General features: G+C 42.7%; 1 long non-coding RNA gene and 1 pseudogene across 7 annotated transcripts; both read right to left on the minus strand.

Annotated features, from left to right (window-relative positions):
- Window positions 1–2439: 2439 nt before the first annotated feature.
- Window positions 2440–4256, minus strand: LOC139833380 (zinc finger BED domain-containing protein RICESLEEPER 2-like; annotated as a pseudogene).
- Window positions 4257–8576: 4320 nt separating this feature from the next.
- On the minus strand, window positions 8577–16462 carry LOC127314359 (uncharacterized). Of its 7 annotated transcripts, none has more exons than XR_011745245.1 (9): window positions 16150–16462; window positions 13218–13359; window positions 12901–13018; window positions 12535–12665; window positions 12361–12443; window positions 12221–12277; window positions 11646–11746; window positions 11408–11549; window positions 8577–9145 (listed from the first exon to the last, which is right to left on the minus strand). It is a non-coding gene; the product is annotated as an uncharacterized lncRNA (long non-coding RNA). The 7 variants fall into 7 exon arrangements; XR_011745244.1 differs by lacking the exon at window positions 8577–9145 and adding an exon at window positions 9750–9784; XR_007859616.2 differs by lacking the exon at window positions 8577–9145 and adding an exon at window positions 9756–10520.
- Window positions 16463–21842: the final 5380 nt, after the last annotated feature.

Genomic DNA, 21842 nt, shown 5'->3' on the forward strand with positions numbered 1-21842 from the left:
GGATTACAAATAGACGATCTTGATCATGATAGGCAGCTCACAAGATCGAACATGATAGCACAATTAGGAGAAGACGGCCATCTAGCTACTGCTATGGACCCATAGTCCAGGGGTGAACTACTCACACATCGATCCGGATGCGATCATGGCGATGAAGAGCCCTCCGGGAGATGATTCCCCTCTCCGGCAGGGTGCCGGAGACGATCTCCTGAATCCCCCGAGATGGGATTGGCGGCGGCTGCGTCTCTGGAAGGTTTTCCGTATCGTGGCTCTCGGTACTGGGGGTTTCGCGACGAAGACTTTAAGTAGGCGGAAGGGCAAGTCAGAGGGCGCCACGAGGGGCCCACACAACAGGCCGGCGCGGCCAGGGCTTGGGCCGCACCGCCCTAGTGTGTCGCCACCTCGTGGCCCCACTTCGTATCTCCCTCGGTCTTCTGGAAGCTTCGTGGAAAAATAAGACCCTGGGCGTTGATTTCGTCCAATTCCGAGAATATTTCCTTACTAGGATTTCTGAAACCAAAAACAGCAGAAAAGAATCGGCTCTTCGGCATCTCGTCAATAGGTTAGTGCCGGAAAATGCATAATAATGACATATAATGTGTATAAAACATGTGAGTATCATCATAAAAGTAGCATGGAACATAAGAAATTATAGATACGTTTGAGACGTATCAACCTCCATACCGGATTAATGGGCAATTACGCATTTCGAGAAACAAATTTAACTATGAATTTGGTCAACAAAATATGAGATATATGCCACAAAAATTATACCGTTGGATTCGTATTCAAATTTTTTTTTCAATAATATAATTTTTGAGATATATATCTTATATTTTATTGACCAAATTAGTAGTCAAACTTGTTTCTCGAAATGCGTAATTGCCCATTAATCCGGTATGGAGGTAGTAATTAACTTCATGCCTATTTGCATCTTGCATTTGGGGGTTAGTGGTAGTAGGGTTCGGGAGAAATCTTTGCTGAAATTTGGGCTTGGCCTTAGCCCATATCTTAATACAAATTCTGAAATTCTCTTGGCCCATGTGGGATCAAAGTTTAGTCCCACATTACTAATTGAGAGAGAGTTGGAGTGGTATATAAGGTGGGTTGTTCTAGTTCCTGTAAGTGAGTGAGTAGACAGCCCTCGCGCACTCCGTCATGCCGCCCATATACGACCGCCTCTTTCTAGATCATTGTGGCACCGCCTTCATCTTGCTCACCCGTTTTTCGGCGTGCACCGACCATCGGGACAGTATGCCTACGAAACCATGTCTCTCGTTGACATGTACGGGTGAGGGGCAATCAGGTTTTTAAGAGCGCTTACGCGTGACTATTGGCAACACGACGTTGTCCGACGACGAGTTCCCGAACGACGACATCTTCCCGGACATTGATGACCTCTTAGGCAACCTCTGCTGCGGCCAACGATGAAGTATGTGTTTCTATCCTTTTTGTTTCAGATCTTTCTAGAGGTTCTAGTACTGTTGTTTGGGTCAGAATCTCTATTTGATTGCATGTTACGTTGAGAGTCGCATATTCTAGATAAATGTAAGTATTTGTTAGACTCGTAGACTCTGGAACCTTATAAAGATGCTTAAAGATAATAAAATGGATACCAACAAATCCAAAATACATAATAATACACGAAAGTAGTGCCCCCTGCTAAATTCATTATATAAAATTATGTGTCTTCTTATATTGTTAATTAGCCAAGCTTTAAGAGGAACTTCCAATGTGGAAAGGCTTCGCCAAGTCCACCCAAAGAAGTGGAAGGTCCTAAGAAAAAATAACCTAGTGTAAAGTTGTAAACCATAGTACACAATCCCTTTGTTCTTAAATACTCTATATTCTAGTTCTCAATTTTTCCAGAATTAATCTATATTTTAGCTGTGTAATCAATAATAAATAGCACATAAAGCAAAACAGTCTACCTCTCTCTATTTAGATCTCATTAATTCTAATGTACCTAGGATTGGTTGTTCACATATCAAACTAATATTATTAAATAACCTTTCTAATTGGTCTTAAAATGTGTAGAACGTAGACTAACAGAGAATAGAGGGAGTAATTCACTACATCAAATGATAGACATGAGTTTGAAGTGGAAGGTTTTAACGGTAAGAACCACACTTATATGGTTAATTTATCAATTTTGATAGGAAAATTAAAATCGATATTCTGATGCTGAAGGGTGTAGCAACTAAAAAAATAGTGAAAAAATAAGTTATAAACAAGTATAAAATTAAATTCCTTACGCCCGCGCGACGGTCGCTCGCTCCCGAGCCGATCGACCCGGCCAGACCTAGGGCAAAGGTTGAGACCGAGGTTTAGGCTGGCGCCGCACCTCTACGGCCGCACGAGGCCTTGACCTAACATTGGACGAGACCTCGCCGGAGGAGACTGGATTGATAGGGTTTGCGAGGCGCTCGTCGTGGCCTCAACACTCTCAACGCTCAACCTACTACGAAAGTCGGTCACGGTTCTTGCTCCCATGCTAAAAGCAGATTCAGATGCAACCGTAGATGCAGTCATTGCTAGCACATCACATGCGATTGCAGCAAGTGTGGGATAGGTTATAGAGTTCATTCCACCATTTTAGTATGTCAAAGTCAGCAGATCTCGGAATCGGGCTCTCATTCAAATATCGGTCATGCTCTGTGATTACTTGATCTTGGTTATGCTCATTAAGGTGGTTATCCCAGTCATCAAAGATATCGTCTGTTGTGAGCATTTGACTATGATCTTGTCCTGCTGGTTGCGATAAGTTGGTGCTGTCATTCTTGAGTTAAGAAAAATATTCGTTGAAGAGACTCCTAAAAGTTTTCTTCACTCTGTCAATCCGTGGCTGAGGATCATTCGGAAAGGCTTGTTTGAGACGAAACTCCACATGCTTAAGCTTGAAACGCGGGTCAAGTATCACCAGAATTGAAAGGTTCATATATGAGCTATACCAATACTAGTTGAACTTTACTTTCATGGCACTGACCATCGGTCCAAGATCATTATTAGAGGCTTCAGTATGCAGAGTGTTCTTTATTTTCCACATCTCATGGAAGTAAAGATTTGATGTTGGGTACGATGTACCCAAGATTATCATGGTTGCATCGTAAAATAACTTCAACACCTTGCAAAGAACTACTGCCCTCCCAATCTTTCGCAGAGGGAGCATACGTGTAATTGGAGTCTTGCTTGGCCAAGGAAGCAAATGCTCAACTATATTCCATGGCTGTCTCAATCATCAGGTACGTTGAATTCCAGCGAGTGGAAGTATCCATAGTAGGCCACTTAGCAACAGGGAGCCCAGCTTTGGCAATTACATCCTTGAACCTTTTTTTCGGCCCTCTGAAGATCTAATATATTTTACACTCTCCCGAATGTTGTTGACAATAGCATCCACGTGGTCTAGACCGTCCTTAACAATGAGATTTATTACGTGTGCTGCATAACGATTGTGTAGCAACTGTCCACTCACTGGAAGAGCCATCTTATCCACCAAATTGCGCTTTAACTCAAAGACCATTGAGTCATTAGCCCGATGCATTGTCCAATATGATCCCAAATATCTTATACTAAATATTCCATTCATGGATGCATTCAAGAAGCTGATTGAACATCTCAATTCCTGTGTGAGGTGTCTCAACAACGAAGAACTTGATAACTCACTTCTTAACTTCCCAATCTGCAGTGACGTAGTGACAAGTTATGCACATATATCCTAGAGTCTGATTCGATGTCCACATGTCTGCTGTCAAAGAAAATCTGAAGTTTGCATCCTTGAACATTCCCGGTAGTGCCACCTTCTGCTCTTTGAATGCATCAATACAATCATTTCTGGAGGTTGTCCGACATATCGGCTTGAACAATGGGTTTAGACTTGCTACAAATCTTCTAAATCCATCATATTCCACGAGGATAAACGGAAGCCCGTGCAACGCAATCATCCTGACAAGCTCCTTTCTTGCAGTCACTGGATCAAAGGTCCTATTCTGATGAAAAAGGAACACAGTTGTGAACCAAATTATTTTTCTTCTGATGCAAAAAAAACAAAGAATGTTCGAGGGAAAACACGCTAGTACCGTGCCCTTGCCAATGTTGCCATATGTGCCATCGAGAGAAGCTACGGTGTTTGACTCGAGTTTCCTCTGCAGATTGCAAAGCCCACAGAAGCGGATCATGGCGTCACGGAGCCCGGCTCTCCCCGCCTCCGTGGAACCTGCGCTGCGCTCGCCAGCCTCCAGGAGGCGTATCCACCACATGTGGTCATGTCCACATTGACATCATGGCCGCAATGCCGTTGCAAGGATGGGATGTGCACGGTTTTGTTGGCAGCCAGCAGCCACGCTGCATGCTATGTGTGTGCTCGCCTGAGCCAAGATCGGGAATGTTCCCGAAATTGAGCAGATTTTGAGCGAAATAAAAATCGGAAGCATCAGCCGCCTCCACCACGGTCCCATCTAGTTAAGTGAGTGAATTCCGTGCGTCTGATCGCGGTATAAAGACGATTTGTATATGTAATAATTATCTTCAACATTATTTTGCCGGTGACCGATCGCGGTACAAAAATGATTTGTATGTATCACTTTTTTCCAAAGTATGTAATATTTATCTCTAATATTTTTTCGCCGGTGGTACAAAAAATCCGGTAGTGGTACAAAATGATTTTAAATATTATTTTCTCTGTGTATCGAAAATATTACATTGTTTTGCAACATTTCTCAGCAGTATATCGAACATTTTTGCGAAAATTTTCCAACATTATAGAAACATGTATGTAACATTGGTGCAATCATTCTGCGTTATATGTACCAAAATCATTGTACCACTTTGCTTGTACTAACACACCGAACAAATTGGAACATCGTGTGATACCATTGGTGCAAATTTCTCTGTACCAAATTCCATGAAAACACCACCATGCCCGATTTGAGGTTCCAGGCAACTGAATCAGCCGATGACGAAGAAGCTTTCGGTGAAGAAGCCGCTGCTTTGTCCCATGGCGTGCGGAGAACGGCGCTGAAGATTGATGCTGGCCAGATCGAAGGAGATCCACGGCGCTGCAACTGACGCGCAATGGGTCAGCCGCCGGGAAGATCTTTCCCGCATCGACAGCGAAGGGCGCGTGGAGACTGCAGCCGAGAAAGGGGAAACGCCCGGCGCAGCGACGAGAGCGCAAGGCGCGGCAGCGGGAGCGCGAGGCGGCCAGCTTGCAGCAGCGGCCATGGCTGGGGTGCGCGGCTGCGGCGGCCTGGGGCGGGAGCTAGCAGCGGCTGCAGCGGAGCGAAGGCCAGGATGGAACCGCAGCCGAGAGAAGATGAGAGAAAGGTGGGGGCGTGGAGCTGTTCTCACCCGGCTGTAGCTACAGCCGGATGGAGAATAGACTTTTCCATTAAAAAAAAAAGCTACGTTTCTCCGATTAGGCAAACGTGTACTCGGACCAAGCCCTAACAACCAGCACACACTGAAACACTAATTACTAATTAGCCAAGATTGTTCCTAACGATCTCTGCCTAATTATGATTGTTGATCTTCCGTGCTTCTCCGCTCTTAATTAACTTCATGCCTATTTGCATCTTGCATCTGGGTTAGTGGTATTAGGGTTCAGGAGAAATCTTTGCAGAAATTTGACCTTGGCCTTAGCTCATATCTTAATACAAATTCTAAAATTCTCTTGGCCCATGTGGGTTGGCAAGTTGTGGGATTAAAGTTAGTCTCACATTGCTAATTGAGAGAGAGTTGGAGTGGTATATATGGCGAGTTGTTCTACTTCTTGTGAGTGAGTGAGAAGAGAGCCCTCGCGCACTCCGCCGAACCGCTCATATACGACCGCCTCTTTCCAGACCATTGTGGCACCGCCTCCGTCTTCCTCATCCCATCTTTCGGCGTGCACCGATCGTTGGGAAAGTAGGCCTCCGAAATCCTGTCTCTCGTAGATATGTACGGGTGACGGGTGATCAGGTTTTTTAGGAGCGCTTACGCATGACTTTTGGCAACACGACGTTGTCCGACGACGAGTTCCCGAACGACGACTTCTTTCCGGACCCATTGGCAATCTCTTCGGCAATCTCTGTTGCGGCCAACGATGAACCGTATGTGATTCTGTCCTTCTTGTTTCAGATCTTGCTAGAGTTTCTAGTACTGTTGTTTGGAGTAGTTGTGATAGGTTTATCTTATCTAGATGTTATATGTTCATCTACTTTGTTGATCTTCATGTTTAGTTTACATGTTGTTTATGTAGTCATGATTTATCGGTTGTTTATTCGAATTAAATCATATGGTAATTTGCTTATATATTCAACAATCCTTGTCGGCTCGTCCGGCACCGACCTGTGACGCCTGTGGGTGTCGCTATTCCTTCTTGAAGGACGTCGAGTGTACCTCTCCTCCACTTCACCCCGAGTATCGGGGGAAGCCCTGGTCCAATTCGCTCGTTCGGGCAACAACGCCGTGTTAACTACACATCCCTTTCTGAAGATGATGCATTGGTACTTGATGATCGGGGTGCTTGACGCGTGGTGGGACAACTTCGGAGGGCGCTAGCAGTTGTGGGACGCCATCGTTCCGTCGATCTTCCATTAGCTTCTTTTGTATCTTTTTTTCAGTTGGGCATGTTTGTGCAGTTGTCCTAGCACTTTCTTTTTTTCTGACTCTTATAGTGTGGTTGCCTTATTTATAAAGCTGGACGAAAGCCTATTTTAAGGAGAAAACGTACTAAAACATCAGAGCATGGTCTAGGTAATATTGTTATTTTATAATAATGCATGAAGTGTCTGAATCACCAAAAAAACAAGCATGGTCAGTGAGAATATGGGTTAGAGAAGAAACCTCGGTAGTAGGAATCTGTGTTTGATTGCATGTTATGTTGAGAGTCACATATTCTAGATAAACTAGATGACCGGTTGCGCTATCGCGCAAATGGCATAATCAAGTCAGAATTTAAACTATAAGTTTAGCTTATTTTAAGATTAAGAATTGGCCTGGAATTTAACTTCTTTTGTATCTTGCAGACACATCATTACATCAAGGTGTTGTAGTGAGATATGACAATTTGGTACGATTTCACACTATTTTTTCAGTTTTTATGTTTTTGTATAAGTTCCTCCACCAAATTATGGTTAGTGTACCGAAAGAGGTAGTATTATAAAAGAAGCATTAAAAGATAATTGCTAATTCCAAGAAGAATGTATCTCAAGACAAAAGAGTTGATACCACTATTTTTACGGTTAGAAGTGTCAATTTTGAAAACATATCAGATACGGAGGGGTAGTCTGGTCAGATATCAACTAAATCTCAATATGCGCCTTGTATTTTGGTGAAAAGGGAAAAAATAATACGCCTTGTCCAAAGAAACGGAGGGAGTATTGGGTTATGTGTGCGCTTCCACTTTTACGTTCTGGTCGTGCTTGGTGTACTAATATTATTGTTAGGAATAACACGGTGAAAGACACGTTGGTGGTTCTTTTGTATCTTGTTCCACTAATGAAAAATTTGAAACAAAAAGTTGCAAACCTTATGAAAAATATTTATGTTGTAGCATATAACCAAACAAAATTACATACAATGGAAGTAGTTTTCAAAAGAAAATTAAGCGTAGTCTCTCAATTATCAAATAAGTGATATATTAATGATATAAACAATAAGTAGGATTCAAGGCATCACATTCCCTTTGAAAAATGTAAGATCAATTCCCAAATTGCTCATTTGGGAAGTATCCATGCGGGTAAGTGCCTATTTGTATTCGTGCAGGTGAGTGACAGAATTAGGACGGGTGTGCCACTTGCGCATATACCAGGGTTGGTCCTGAAATGATTGGGACAATCGGCTCGGTGGGGCCTTGTGGCGTGCTTGAGGCGATGGCTCCCCTGGCAGTGCGGTGTCCTCGGTAAGAGTAGGGCGACCTTGCCAGCAACCTTCATTTCTGACATGTCCCGAGGTACATCAGCTCCCTCCCGTCTCTTCTTAGATTTTCCTATGGAATTCATGATTTATGCAGAGATATTTTCTTCAGATAAGAGGTAATGAAATTAGTGGTGGTTATTAATCTTGGAGGCACAAACTATAACCAGCAAAGTAAATTGGAAAATGTCCCTAACGCTACTTGGGATACTGGTCCAATTTTCATACCGGCTCCATATAAGAAATGCATTGAGATCAAACGACATAACTAAGCGTCCCCTTGAAAAGATAATGTAATCTCCTCACAGAATGATGCAAAATTCTTCATCTTGCATGAGAAGACTCCTTCCGCTTGACAGACGATCAACCAGATTCAGAGCACCAACATAGATAATAGAACACTCAAGAGAAGAAGCAACTTCATAACTCCCATGCTCTTGAAGCACATGCTTCAGGCAAGTTTAAATGGTTCAGCCTTTCTTGCATATTTTTTTCAGGCAAGTTTAAATGGCTTAGCCTTTCTTGCATATTTTTCGGCTAGTCCTGTACTCATATGTAATATCAGCATGAAGCACCGAATGCTTACCACACTCGTGGATTGAGGATGGAGACATGCTCCACTCTTTGAAGCATGTGATATGGTAAAGGGCCAAGCAACATCTTCACTGTTTCGCAAATGTTAATAAGCCAACCTTCTGAAAAATTATACTTTGCTACAAACAAGAATACATGAAAATCTCATTTGCTTCATTTGCCATAACTGAGTCAAACAATCATGAACTTCTGCACGACGCTCTTAATACATTTCCTGAAGATCAATTACTGAATGATTTGAAGATATGAAACCTCGTGTTGTTCCTCGCCTCCTCCTCCGGCAGAGAACTCGCTGACCACACCACCTCCGGATCAGGCCCGACTGCTGCCATCATCCTTGAGGATGAGCCCAAGGTAAACCGAGCACGGTGCTGCGCAAGGCAACCCCTTCATCTCCTGCTCAACCTTGACCCCTCCCGAAGTTACTCTTCTCCCACGGCGCTTGCCTCCACTGGACCAAGAACATCGCCACCGTACCTGGCCATGGAGCCGCGAGACGGCGAGCAGTGGTAGAGCTTGAAGCAGCAGTATCTTGGTGATTGATTCTTCAGATGACATCGGCTCAGCGCATTCAGTGACGCCTCCCTTTGAGGCAGGCCGCCAATCTCTTGGAAACATGAGCCAAAGCAAGCTCACCAAGGTACACAGCTATGGTCACCTGCACCTCCGGCACGCCTGCATTTAGTTATTTATAGAAGAAGCTCCTACTTAATACATCAAATCAACTCAAATTACATATTCACTTTGAGCACTTAACAGATTCACGTTATTTTTAGATTTCCTCTTTGCAGTTACAAAGATCCATAGTATCATAAACTTTGAGAAATAGCAAAACTAAGGTAGATACTACATGGTGAAGGAAAAAAGATGTTCCAAATTAGCTCACAGGCTACCAATCAGTGATTTCTCACACAATCTGTAACCTAATTCTGCCATTCACGATCTCCTACAATGCACAAGAGCCAGTAATCTACATGACATTAATTATGGAAAGCAAACACACAAAATGATTTATCAATTACCTAGAAAGCAGGAACCATACATATTTGTTTGCCTCACCACAGAGCAACTAAGCAGGGACATGGTGCACCCCTCACAGCAAAAGGAAACTCATACAGAACTTGCAAACTAAAATCATTGGAACATTCTGAAGAATAAGCTAAGTTCCTTTACAAGATGAAAAGCAGCACCATGGCTGTCGCTGGGCTGCACAAAGGCTTTCTGGTTGATCTACAGCTTGCAAACAGCGAATTATGAATCTTTGGACGAACCGGGGAGTAAGCAAGGCGCAGGGAACCTACAAGCACTGAAATTTGATCATTCCCATCATGGAGGCTCTCAACGGGAAAACAATATTGCTTTCATAAAAAGGAAACTATCCAATCCATTTCCCAGTAGGATAAAAGAGAAGACACATGTGCAATATATTCTTCGCAGTGACAAAGTAAATAAGCATCACATAAAAATAGTATTTTGCACATGCTCAAACCTCCATCTCCATGCTTTCTTAATGAAATTAGTAATGATGATGGGAAACATAATAAGGTAGAGCTGTGCAGGCCTTCATGGGAGAAGAAAAATCAAGCAGATGAGTTCATGAAGAGTTTAGGAATATATTCAATAACAGAATTTTGCTACCATTTTCTCTGCACCTGAAGTAAATTTACCAATGCAAGAATAGAATGTATCCAGCTATCTTAAAGCATACAGCTGTGAAAAAGGCCAAACAGAATTCAAGATCAAAGATCTCCATTATTATATTCAAGACTAATTTCAGTAATCTGAGAAATGAATAAAAGAATATATTTTTTTATCAGATTTCAGTAGTCCTTTGAGAAAAGAATATACGCAAAAATGATCAAGCAAGAAACTATAATGTACATACAAGAAACAAAAAGGTACCACAAGCTGAATTTCAGGAACATTGCATCAAATGATAGCTTTGCAGTTCGGCAAAATGACATCACAGAGATATTCGTCTCTCATAACCAACATGTAGACATCATTTTGTTCGTCTATTATTAACTAACTATCTGTTCTCAACAGTAAGAAGAAACATGAGAATGAGAACACTTTGCATCTGTTCTTATCAGCAATGAAACGGAACCAAATAATAATAAAACTAAGCATGTATTCTTAGCAGTAAAATAAACACATCACGCATGTATTGATTCCTGTCAGGATCTGAAATACTTTGGACATCTCAGAAATTTGGGAAGAAACATAAGGGTATCAAATTAAACACTTACACCTGATAACAAAAGCACCACTGGCTAGAATATGCACCAGGTTTAACATGCCATTAAATGAAAAGGTAGCTCTGAATTGCCGAGCTATACACAGATCTTTTTTTTTAGAATGAGCTATACACGGATATTGACCAGATTGGATCACCCAACCACACTCACGGTCACATTCTGCTCCCAGGGAAAACCAGAATAAAACACACCTACACTCTAAGTGATACCTTGCCTTCACCCATGCTCACATCTATCTCAGCAATGCTACTCATTTTGAGAGAGTTGTAAAGCTACTCCTATGCATTGCACAAGCCATCGTCAGTTTTATATACTGATAGTGAAAATCTGGGATCGAGCACACCTATTATTTATCAGACCATATATTCAGTGCAAATGTGCAAATATAAAAAAGTTTTCTTAAAGCAAAACGACATTGCTCACACTTTATCTCTCCCATCATCTTTGAGACAGAGAATCTCAGTTACACACTATATGCAAAGTGAACCGATGAGCAAAAGCTGGCTGGACATGCTGATCAACAATCTTTTTTTTTTGTAGCACACCCACCTAATCTAGCTTCTTTTGTAAGGACTGCAAACTAATTTTAATAGAAGTACTGAAGCATAAAAGAGAACTACTACTGAAGGAAAAAAACATACAGATAGGAATCTGCAACTCACCGTCTGCAGCCCCTTCCAAGTCCGTGGGCGTGGGCGCCTGGGAATATAGTCAGCGTGGTGTCCGAACTTCACCTCAGCATTTATATGCTGAACTTCCTCCTAGATGATCCATCTTCTTTCCCACAGTATTCCTGAATCAATGCTGCCAGAACACAAAGCACTGGGTTACAAAAAAAAATCAATGGGAGGTGATAAACTGACAAGAGAATTATATCGGAAGAATATGGAAATGCTTTACTTAAATTGCTCACGAAAATGAACTGCCCATAAAACAAGGGCAATTCTCAACAGGCGCTTCATCTTTAGCCAGTCTGTCTAGAGAGCGACATCATCACCACCCTGCCAATTGAAATTCAGAATATATCATGATTGCAAAACAACATCAGAAGCGTTCATCCAGTTCAGCTACAAATAAAAATGTTTTCAGCCTGGGATCTTTATTTTGTTGTACTCAAAACGGCAACCAATATCGTAGATAACATGATTATTATACCTCATATTGCAAGCGAATAAAAGGCAACGATTGTTGTATCATGCTATATAAGGAGAAACAACTCAAGAGGGATTTGCCTGAATTATGTCTACCCCATATTGCATACGACAGCTATTTAATATACCAGACTTTCCTATCTGCCATGAATCACACGTTCCTTGCCACTTCAAACTACATCGCAGGGATGTGAAGGACAAAGAGTCACATCTCTGGTAATGTAAGTAGTTTATATAGAGGAAAATGGTACAAAGTTGAGACAACTCGACATTTTTACTATAGGCAGGAGTAAGTAAGTCAAGCGACTGGATTATGACATGTACCTCACGGCAACAACAGTGAAATCCAGCTCATATAAGTTTTGCCGCATTTCCCAATACCTGTATTCCGAGAGACAACAACGCATCACCAAAAAGCCTTAAAAAACATGAATGGTAAGAACTAAAGCATAAACCAGACAAACCATTAGAATTAGCAGGAGTATTCAGCGCACCACCTGGCCAAAATTGAATCGAGACCCAGCCAAATCTCAACATCAAACCAAATCTTGTGGGAGAAAAAAAAATAAAGACGGGACACATGTTAGAGATTAGGATGGAAAGCTGCCCAGAATAAATCAAGGCGGAGAAGGCTGCACCTGCATCTGCATGTACAATAGAATCCGGGAGACTGGTTCCACAACCATAAAATAATCTTGCCTCCTCTCATTCTTTTGATCCTCTTCTCTCGCCAACTGCCAGGCACTCCTCAACCAATACGTAATGCAAACTGCAAGAAAGGTGTTGGAATTCGATCAACCAATCAGGGAACAAACTGAGTAATTTAGAACCTAAAAAAAAATTGATGCGAGGAGAAGGAACATTTCTAAACAAAGAAGAATGACCTAAATATTTCTCTATGTTTTTTGCTGTCACATATTTCTCTATGTCGAGACAGTCTAAATAGGCAACATGATAACACCATTAAAAGGGATGCTATAACAGTGACAAAATAGATTGCTTACTAAAATAGAATCCGGGAGACTGGTTCCACAACCATAAAATAATCTTGCCTCCTTTCGTTCTTTTGATCCTCTTCTCTCGCCAACTGCCAGGCACTCCTCAACCAATGCGCAATGCAAACTGCAAGAAAGGTGTTGGAATTCGATCAACCAATCAGGGAACAAACTGAGTAATTTAGAAGGAACCTAAAATTGGTTCACTCATTGTACATCATTTAATCATGGTTTGATAAAATTGTAAAATAAGTCCTTACACATTTGGCAAGCATACAACTGTCTTTCCCTTTTCATCAAAGCAATTAAGAGATGAATTATCTTACCATAGAAGCAAAAGCTTGGAATGCAGGAGATCGAAGGTGATAATCTGAAATAATCTTCCAGAATTTATATATAGGCATACCTCCACGTAAAAGTTCAAGCCAATTTTCAAAAGAACGACTTTCTATGATCAAAAAACTCCTCCTGCAAATAGTCATATAAAATAACAATAATTATGCCTAGCTAAAATAGATATCTAACAAATTCACCAGAGGAAGTTTATGCTACCATTTTTCAATGGAAAGATAAACTAAAATACAAAATATAGATAGCGACATAATAGGCTAGCAATTTCCAGTGCTGACATAAACTAAATGCAAAAAATAGACTGGAAAATTCACTCAAAGTAGAAAATGAATCTTAGTCTAAGCAAGCCAATACATACTGCAGACTAAGAGTCTAAGATTAATTTATCAATAGACATAAAGAGAGGTGAGACGGGGATAGTTAGTTATCTTGTACTACTACACCCAGAATTAGCAAAGGAAATGACATCCTAAGAAAAAAAGAACAAAATCACAAAGTACGAGTATGAATCTGTAGTTCTTGATAGATCTCTAGTAAGGTTCAAAGATGAACAAAAAATCGCGATATTTCAAAAATGGAAAGAGGAGCATCTGTATACTATATATACTGTATATTTAAAACTGCATATATTTGCATTAATAAGTTGTACTCCCTCCGTCCCGTGGAGAGTGTCAGACCCGCAATACAAAGTAACTTTTGCAAAAAAGTCTAGAAACAGTGAAAACGCTTCAAGATAGGACTTCCGGTTTGAATTTCAAACCTCGATCTTCCCCGACCTCCGTCTCCGTCTTCCGCCGTCGAGGTATCATCTTGTCGTCGCCCCCCGTGACCAATCTATCAGCAATTACGACGGGGGCGAGGTCAGCAAACACAGCGATTCTATCTGGGACCGTCGCCCCCGTCGTGTTCCTGAACCGTGATCTCCATTGCAGAGCTCGCGGCGCTCGCCACCGGCTGCTGTCAGCTCTGTGCGCCGTGCTTGCCTACTCCACAGCGCCGCGCCTGAGCTTGCCTCGCTAGCCGCCCACTGCTCTCTGCACCGCGGACGCCTATGCTCCTCCTATGCTCCGCGTGCGTGCCTCGCTGTGGCGCTCGCTGTCAGCCACGAGCTCCTCCCTGCGGCGCTGCTGGTCCTCCGCTGCGCCTCCGCTGCGCCTCCGCTGCGCTCGTCGTTGTCCTCGATGGCTTGACCTCCTCCCTCCCCTGAACGAGCTCGCCGCCCTCCCCTGAACGAGCTCGCCGCCCTCCCCTGAACGAGCCCACCGTCCTCATCCCTGAACTGTTACCTGAAGAAGGTACTGCAGTTTAAAATTCAGTTTCAGAAAAATTAATGCAAACATTCAGTTTCAGAGAAACTTCAGTTTCACATGTGGTGCATGGATCTATCTTGGAACAATATTACTGAAAATATTCCATCAACTATATTTTGATACAAAATTCGTTCTCCTTCCAATCATCATGGAATTGTAGCTAATACAGTAATAACAACGAAGCTGTGAAATTCAGAGAAACATATGAAATCAGTAGATGTTAACCGGTGGCTGCAGAGTTACACAGAATTCTTTTGCGTATGGATCCTCATTGTATGAGTTCACAGTCCGTTAAAGAAGATAAAATAAAACAATGGATGTGACTAAAGTAGCTGTGGCCTGTAGATTATTTTTCAGCAGCCAGTTCAGCCTGTAAATAGTTTCAAAAATATCCCTATTCAACTACCGAGCCTTAAAATATTTCAGCTATATTAGAATTGTCAATTGGCAAATAATTGGCAGTGAAATATTCACAGACAAGCTAACTATTGTCTAAGAATACCAGCAACTGAAATGTATTGCTCAGGCATCGTACTTACACTTGATCTCCGCACAACTCTTGCTTGGTTCACAAACTGATGCAGACGTCACTTCATTTTCCTGTAACCACACATGCAACCTAGGATGTGGAGCATCAGTAAGAAACATCAGAAAGAAGTATGAGAGTATGAATGATAGGCAAGAAACATCAGTATAACAGTAAGAAAAAGACCCTGTGCTGATGCATCAGTAATGACAGGCAATAAACATCAGTATAACAGTAGTTTCTCACAGTTAAGATTTATATGATGACAGTGCATTTTATTGCACCAACATAATGCAGTTGTTGACCGGGCGTCCTCAACTTTCAGGTAGTTGTTGTGCAGCAAGTAGCTTTGGTTTTCAGCTACGACAATTTCTCTTCTTAGCCTAGCGAGTATATACTGGACAGGACAGTGCACCCAACGAATCAACGGAAAATTGGAGCCCAAAATCAAGGGAAGAGAAAGAGGCAGATATATTCGTCTCACCGTGGGAGCAGCCGCCATCGACTTGGTCCACGCGGCCAGCCAAATCGCACCGTCGACCAGGTCGTCCTCATTGACGATTTAAGCACCATATTTCATGAAAAAATTGAGATATTGTACACCACATAATTTTGGACCAGATATTTTAATCAGGGTCAGGTTCAAAACACAAATCATGAGGTCTCCAAATATCCGCACTGCAACTACCCTTATTTCATGAAAAATTGAGATATTGTACACCATATAATTTTGGACCAGATATTTTAATCAGGGTCAGGTTCAAAACACAAATCATGAGGTCTCCAAATATCTGCACTGCAACTACCAAAAATCTGCGACTTCAGATTTCCATATACCTTATTTTACACTGTTAGATTTCTGAAGTATTGTAACAAGTCAACGACCATATTGAATACAACCAAAGATCCAATTAGCAAATTAGCATGACTCAAAATATCTGAAAATCATATTAGAATGTCAATAACTCAATATAATACATATTAGCACAAGCCAACAGGAAATTAATAAAATATATCTAAATATAACCACACAGTAACCTTTTGAATGCACGGTATCCAGTTCCCACTTACCATGAGTGAGTTCCATGGTCAGTGTGCATGCAAAGTTCCATCAAGCAAGATATGATGTAGCGAAACACGGTTTCTGCTGGTAAGATCAAACGAATTAATTAGCACCAACAAGCCACCACATCAAAATTGCTTCCAGATGATTGCCAAAACAATTAGCTAAAGCACAAACATAGCACAAGTACGCATAAATAATTTTTGAATACTTATTCATAGGAGATTAAATCAAATAACACAACTGAACCAGTTAGATGGTATATTAGTAGAGTGTATTAACCATGAGTAAATGACTAAATACATAGAAATGCAAATTCATAATTCTTACATAATCTGTGTCAGTTCCACTTCTGCTCATTGCAATCAGTTTTAGTCCAGTCAACTATAGGTAATTGTACAGTACTATGACTATGACAATGAGATTTCAGTGAATGCCAGGTCATACATTAATGTAAAATATATCCATCAGGGCTTCAACAACATGCTTGCAAATATATTTCTCAAAATCACCATTACCTGTATAACCAGCACGGAGAACTCAAAACTATCAATTCCAGACAGCTAAGAATTTTCAAAATAGATAGAAAATGTATCTCTTGATGTGTCTCCCTAACTCATCTATCTTCTGCGTATCTATTTATAGGATCATAAGTATGAGTTAATTCCAATAAAATCAATACAAGAAATAAGAGATATCATTGTATATGGAACCAGTTCCACATCTGCACATAGTATAGCATTGGGACATCAAATAGATCTAAAAAAATAAGAAAAGTACCGAAAAGCAGGAATTTCGAGTAACTTTTTTACTTTGCAAATATCATGCCCAAGTGAAACTGAACAACTTCAGATGTAAATAAATAACGGTAAAAATATATTTTCCATGTGTTCTGATTACTCGCCTTTTGTGCAAGTACAGAGGAGCAAGGATCCCCACCTAAAAATATACCTCAAGAACAATTCAGAGAATGCCTATTTCCCATATATTCTGTTATTATATGTTTATTAATTGCAGAGAACAAATCTAGAACCCGTAGTTTGACATCCTTTATAAACTGAACCATAAGCCAACTAAAAACTGCTCTAGATTTTCTCATCCTACATAATATGTTGACCCGGGAAACAAATGAAAGAAGCTAAGCCACACCATAACCAACCTTCAATTTAGTAAGCAAGAGGTAGCTATCTAGGACAACAAAAAACATTTTTTTGGAACAAACTCAAGTAAGGGTGGGATTTCTTGAAAATTTCACGAGCAGCCTTTAAACGGCAGAACGTCACTTTATGGAAATATATCACAGGCACATAATTTTCAATAGATACAATACTAACTAAGCAATGCACCTAGGGTAATAGAACACAAAAACACAACCAAAGAGGGCATGAAGCCAGAACTATTATTGATCTCTTCTTGATTCTCTTTTCCTGGTAAAAACCAAAGTGTCTGTTTGACATGTGGAAATATATCAGTATTAATTATCCCAACAATAGAAACCCTGGTGCCTGATGGGAATGTAGGGTTTCTTACCAGCGGAGGAGATCCCGCGCGCCTCGGTTGAGGGCCTGAAGGGGATCCGGCGGCGGGGAAGGGGGAGGCTGGTGCCTGGGAGGCGACGGAGGGCGGAGCCGGGAGGCGGCGGTGGGACGGGAAGGGAGGAGAGGGGCGCGCGGGCGGGCGGGTTTGGAGAACTCGTTGTCGCCGCTGCTGCCGCATCCAACCGCCCTCATCGCTCAGCGCGCGCTGCAGGCCGCCGCCTCTTCCAGCCGCGGCGTCCTCCCTGCCGGCGGTGGCTCCCGCATCCAGCCGCCTCCGAGAGGAGAGCGGCGTCACTCCTGCCGATCGATCTGGTGCGAAGGGCCAAGCAGGGAGGTGGGGATAGCTGAGGGGAGGAGGTGCTGGCCTGCTGGGCCGGGGAAAGACGGGACGGCGCTGGACCGGCCGGGGACGGCGAGGAGAGACGTGGAGGCGGCGGATTCGGGAGGAGGAGAGTGGGGGGGATGAGAGGAGGCGGGGCAGGGGATTGGGAGAGGAGGGGAGGCTCCCGATAGGCTAGGGTTTCCACCGTGGGCGCACTGAAAAACGACGGGAGAAAGGCGACCTGAGCGAGTGACTTCGTTGCCTCTGCTCGCTGACCCCACGCCCGCAAGGCCCCATCTGTCATGGACCTACTTAGACAAACAAAGAGTGAAAGAACAATTACTGCATCCGACGGCTGTGGTGAAAAGTGGGTTTGCAAATTTACTGTTGCAACGTGATTGGACGAACCAGATTCATTTGCCCCTCTTAGATGGCCTGGTTGAGAGGGTAGTCTAGGATCATTTATAGGAGAAATGTAAGTATTTGTTAGACTAGTAGACTCTGGAACCTTATAAAGATGCTTAAAGATAATAAAATGGATACCAGGCCAGCAAATCCAAAATACATAATAATACACAAAAGTAGTGCTAAATTCATTATATAAAATTATGTGTCTTCTTATATTGTTAATTAGCCAAGCTTTAAGAGGAACTTCCGATGTGGAAAGGCTTCACCAATGTCCACCCAAAGAAGTGGAAGGTCCTAAGGAAAAATAACGTAGTGTAAAGTTGTAAACCATAGTACACACTCCCTTTGTTCTTAAATACTCTATATTTTAGGTCTCAATTTTTTCCAGAATTAATCTATATTTTAGCTGTGTGATCAATAATAGCACATAAAGCGGAACGGTCTACCTCTATATTTGGATCTCATTAATTCTAATGTACCTAGGATTGGTTGTTCACATATCAAACTAATACTATTAAATAACCTTTCTAATTGGTCTTAAAATGTGTAGAACGTAGACTAACAGAGAACAGAGGGAGTAATTCACTACATCAAATGATAGACATAGAGTTTGAAGTGGAAGGTTCTAACGGTAAGACCACACTTATATGGTTAATTTATCAATTTTGATAGGAAAATTAAAATCGATATTGTGATGCTGACGGGTGTAGCAACTAAAAACATAGTGAAAAAATAAGTTATAAACAAGTATAAAATTAAATTCCTTACGCCCGCGCGACGGTCGCTCGCTCCCGAGCCGATAGACCCGGCCAGACCTAGGGCGACGACTGATAGGGGTGGAATCGAGCCGACCCGACCCGACCCGACTGGTGGCTCGGCTCGACTAGGCTCATGAAATCTCGAGCCGAGCCCTGGCTCGTCATGTTGCTATAATCTGCCTGGTAAGAAGGCTCGAAGCTTGGCTCGATGGGCTCGTGGCCGAGCCAAGAAATTTTCCCAACATCTTCGTTCTGCAGTCTGTCATGTACGCGCCTATTTCCATCCGTAGGCGCTTATGTACCTGTCGCTATTTGTGGGCAACCGGTCATCGAAAAGGAGCTACAGTGGTTTATGTATGTGGATTTAGTCTGATAGTACCGGTTGCTTCTTGGAAGTTGTTTCCCCAGTCTTCATTAGATTAGATGATTTTGTTAAGTTGTAGTACCGTAGCTATGACCATTGGAGGCATCCTTTGATCTTTTTATTTATTGGTCCTTCCTAACATGACGATTTTTTTTACAGAGTTGAGTTATGCAACAAACCTAATTGATTAGTCCGGTTGAGTAATTTAGCAAAACTTGTACATTAGTTCAGACTTAAGAATGACATGCGCGTACGCACAAAGGTCTTAAATAAACTGTTTATTGGACTAAGTGCATGTGTTATGTATGACTCTCTCTATTAGACTAAGTGCATGCATTCATGTGGTGAACTTGTAATATATGCTAGTATTGTTGCCATTATTAGTAGTTTAAGAAAATTAATAGATAATGTTATGAATGTATTGATGCTCAATTGTTGTTTATAATTGTAAAATGTTACATTTTTATCAAATATCATGGCAATTGTTTTATTACATCGAGCCTTCGAGCCTGCTTGCAAGCTTTGTCGAGCGGGCTTGTCGAGCCTCGAGCCTTGATCGGGAGGTTTAGGCTTGGCTTGTCCAACCTTCGAGCCGAGTCGAGCCCGAGCCAAGCCCTGTCGAGCCTCGAGCTTCAAGTCCACCCCTAACGGCTGAGACCGAGGTTTAGGCCGGCGCCGCACCTCTACGGCCGCGCGAGGCCTTGACCTAACATAGGACGAGACCTCGCCGGAGGAGAATGAGTTGCTAGGGTTCGCGAGGCGCTCGTCGCGGCACCAACGACGGAGGCCGAGACGGGAGAGGCCGAGCCCACTACTTGATCGCGCGTCGTTGGAGATGACAGCATGGCCGCGGGTGAAGGGCGAAGATGTGGAAGATGGCCGGAGTGGAGAAGTCCGGTGAACTGAAAAAGAAAAAGAAAACAGGAGGTGGAAAATGAAAACTAGAAACCGGCCCACTTCCTTATTATTTGAATTTCTTTGGATTTACTTAAATAATTTGTATTTGGAACATTTTAGGCTCTCTAAGCTATTGGTTTGTTGACTTTGGGAAATCAGAAATGATTGCAAGCAACTACGGGTTTTGTGGTGCCAATGAACATTGAGTTCGCAAGGTAAATACTAAATAGCCCTTGTCAGGCCATAGGGGAAATTACTTTTTTTTTTTTGAGCGTTAGGGGAAATTAGTTATGCTTGGGAAGCTCACATGATGGGCCTAGCCGGGGCCTCCCCACTTCCACTATCCGCTTGTAAATGGGCTTTGCCCGTTATTGTCCCGGTTACAAGAAACTGGAGGAAACATGCACAAAAAAAAAACTGGAGGAAACCGATTGAAAGCAAAATACAGTGGTGGTGCGCCACTGAGTGCTGCGAGTGCCTACGTGTACGCGTCAGCGCGCAAGGTCGAAATGCTTCCCGAATTGGGTGACTTCTTTTGGGCTTCTAGCCCAGCTTATAGGTCCCAAGCAGCTGAAGCCCAAAAGAAGGGGACAGTTTCTGCTGGGCTTCTTCTCACCGCGAAGCTGGTTTCCTGTCTCTACAGGGAAACTGGTATCGAGCAGTTTCGGAGAGCTTCCCGAGCTTCTTCTCTAAACTCCCGAATCACTATCCATCCCTACCCTTTTCGTTACTTCTATTTACAACAGTACTGCCATTCTAGGAATAACGTTTGGGCCAATGAAATATCTTTCGACCGTGAGGACCCAGTCCCTGACCCGCATCGCACTATCTCCACACACCTGCCTCATGGCGCTCATGAGCCGGATCTGGGCTCCGCGCTACTGCCTCCGCTCCACCACCGCTGACCACGCCGCCGTCTCTGCTGCTCCGGTTGCTGAGCGCGCCGCCCCGCACTCGCCGACGCTCGCAGCCGCCCCGCGCTCGCCGTCGCTCGCTGATGGCGTGTAACTCACACGTTCGTTGGGAACCCCAAGAGGAAGGTATGATGCGCACAGCAGCAAGTTTTCCCTCAGAAAGAAACCAAGGTTTATCGAATCAGGAGGAGCCAAGAAGCACGTTGAAGGTTGATGGCTGCGGGATGTAGTGCGGCGCAACACCAGGGATTCCGGCGCCAACGTGGAACCTGCACAACACAACCAAAGTACTTTGCCCCAACGAAACAGTGAGGTTGTCAATCTCACCGGCTTGCTGTAACAAAGGATTAACCGTATTGTGTGGAAGATGATTGTTTGCAGAAAACAGTAGAACAAGTATTGCAGTAGATTGTATTTCAGTAAAGAGAATTGGACCGGGGTCCACAGTTCACTAGAGGTGTCTCTCCCATAAGATAAACATCATGTTGGGTGAACAAATT

Source organism: Lolium perenne, chromosome 1 (assembly GCF_019359855.2).
Source record: "Lolium perenne isolate Kyuss_39 chromosome 1, Kyuss_2.0, whole genome shotgun sequence".
Classification (NCBI taxonomy): domain Eukaryota; kingdom Viridiplantae; phylum Streptophyta; class Magnoliopsida; order Poales; family Poaceae; genus Lolium; species Lolium perenne.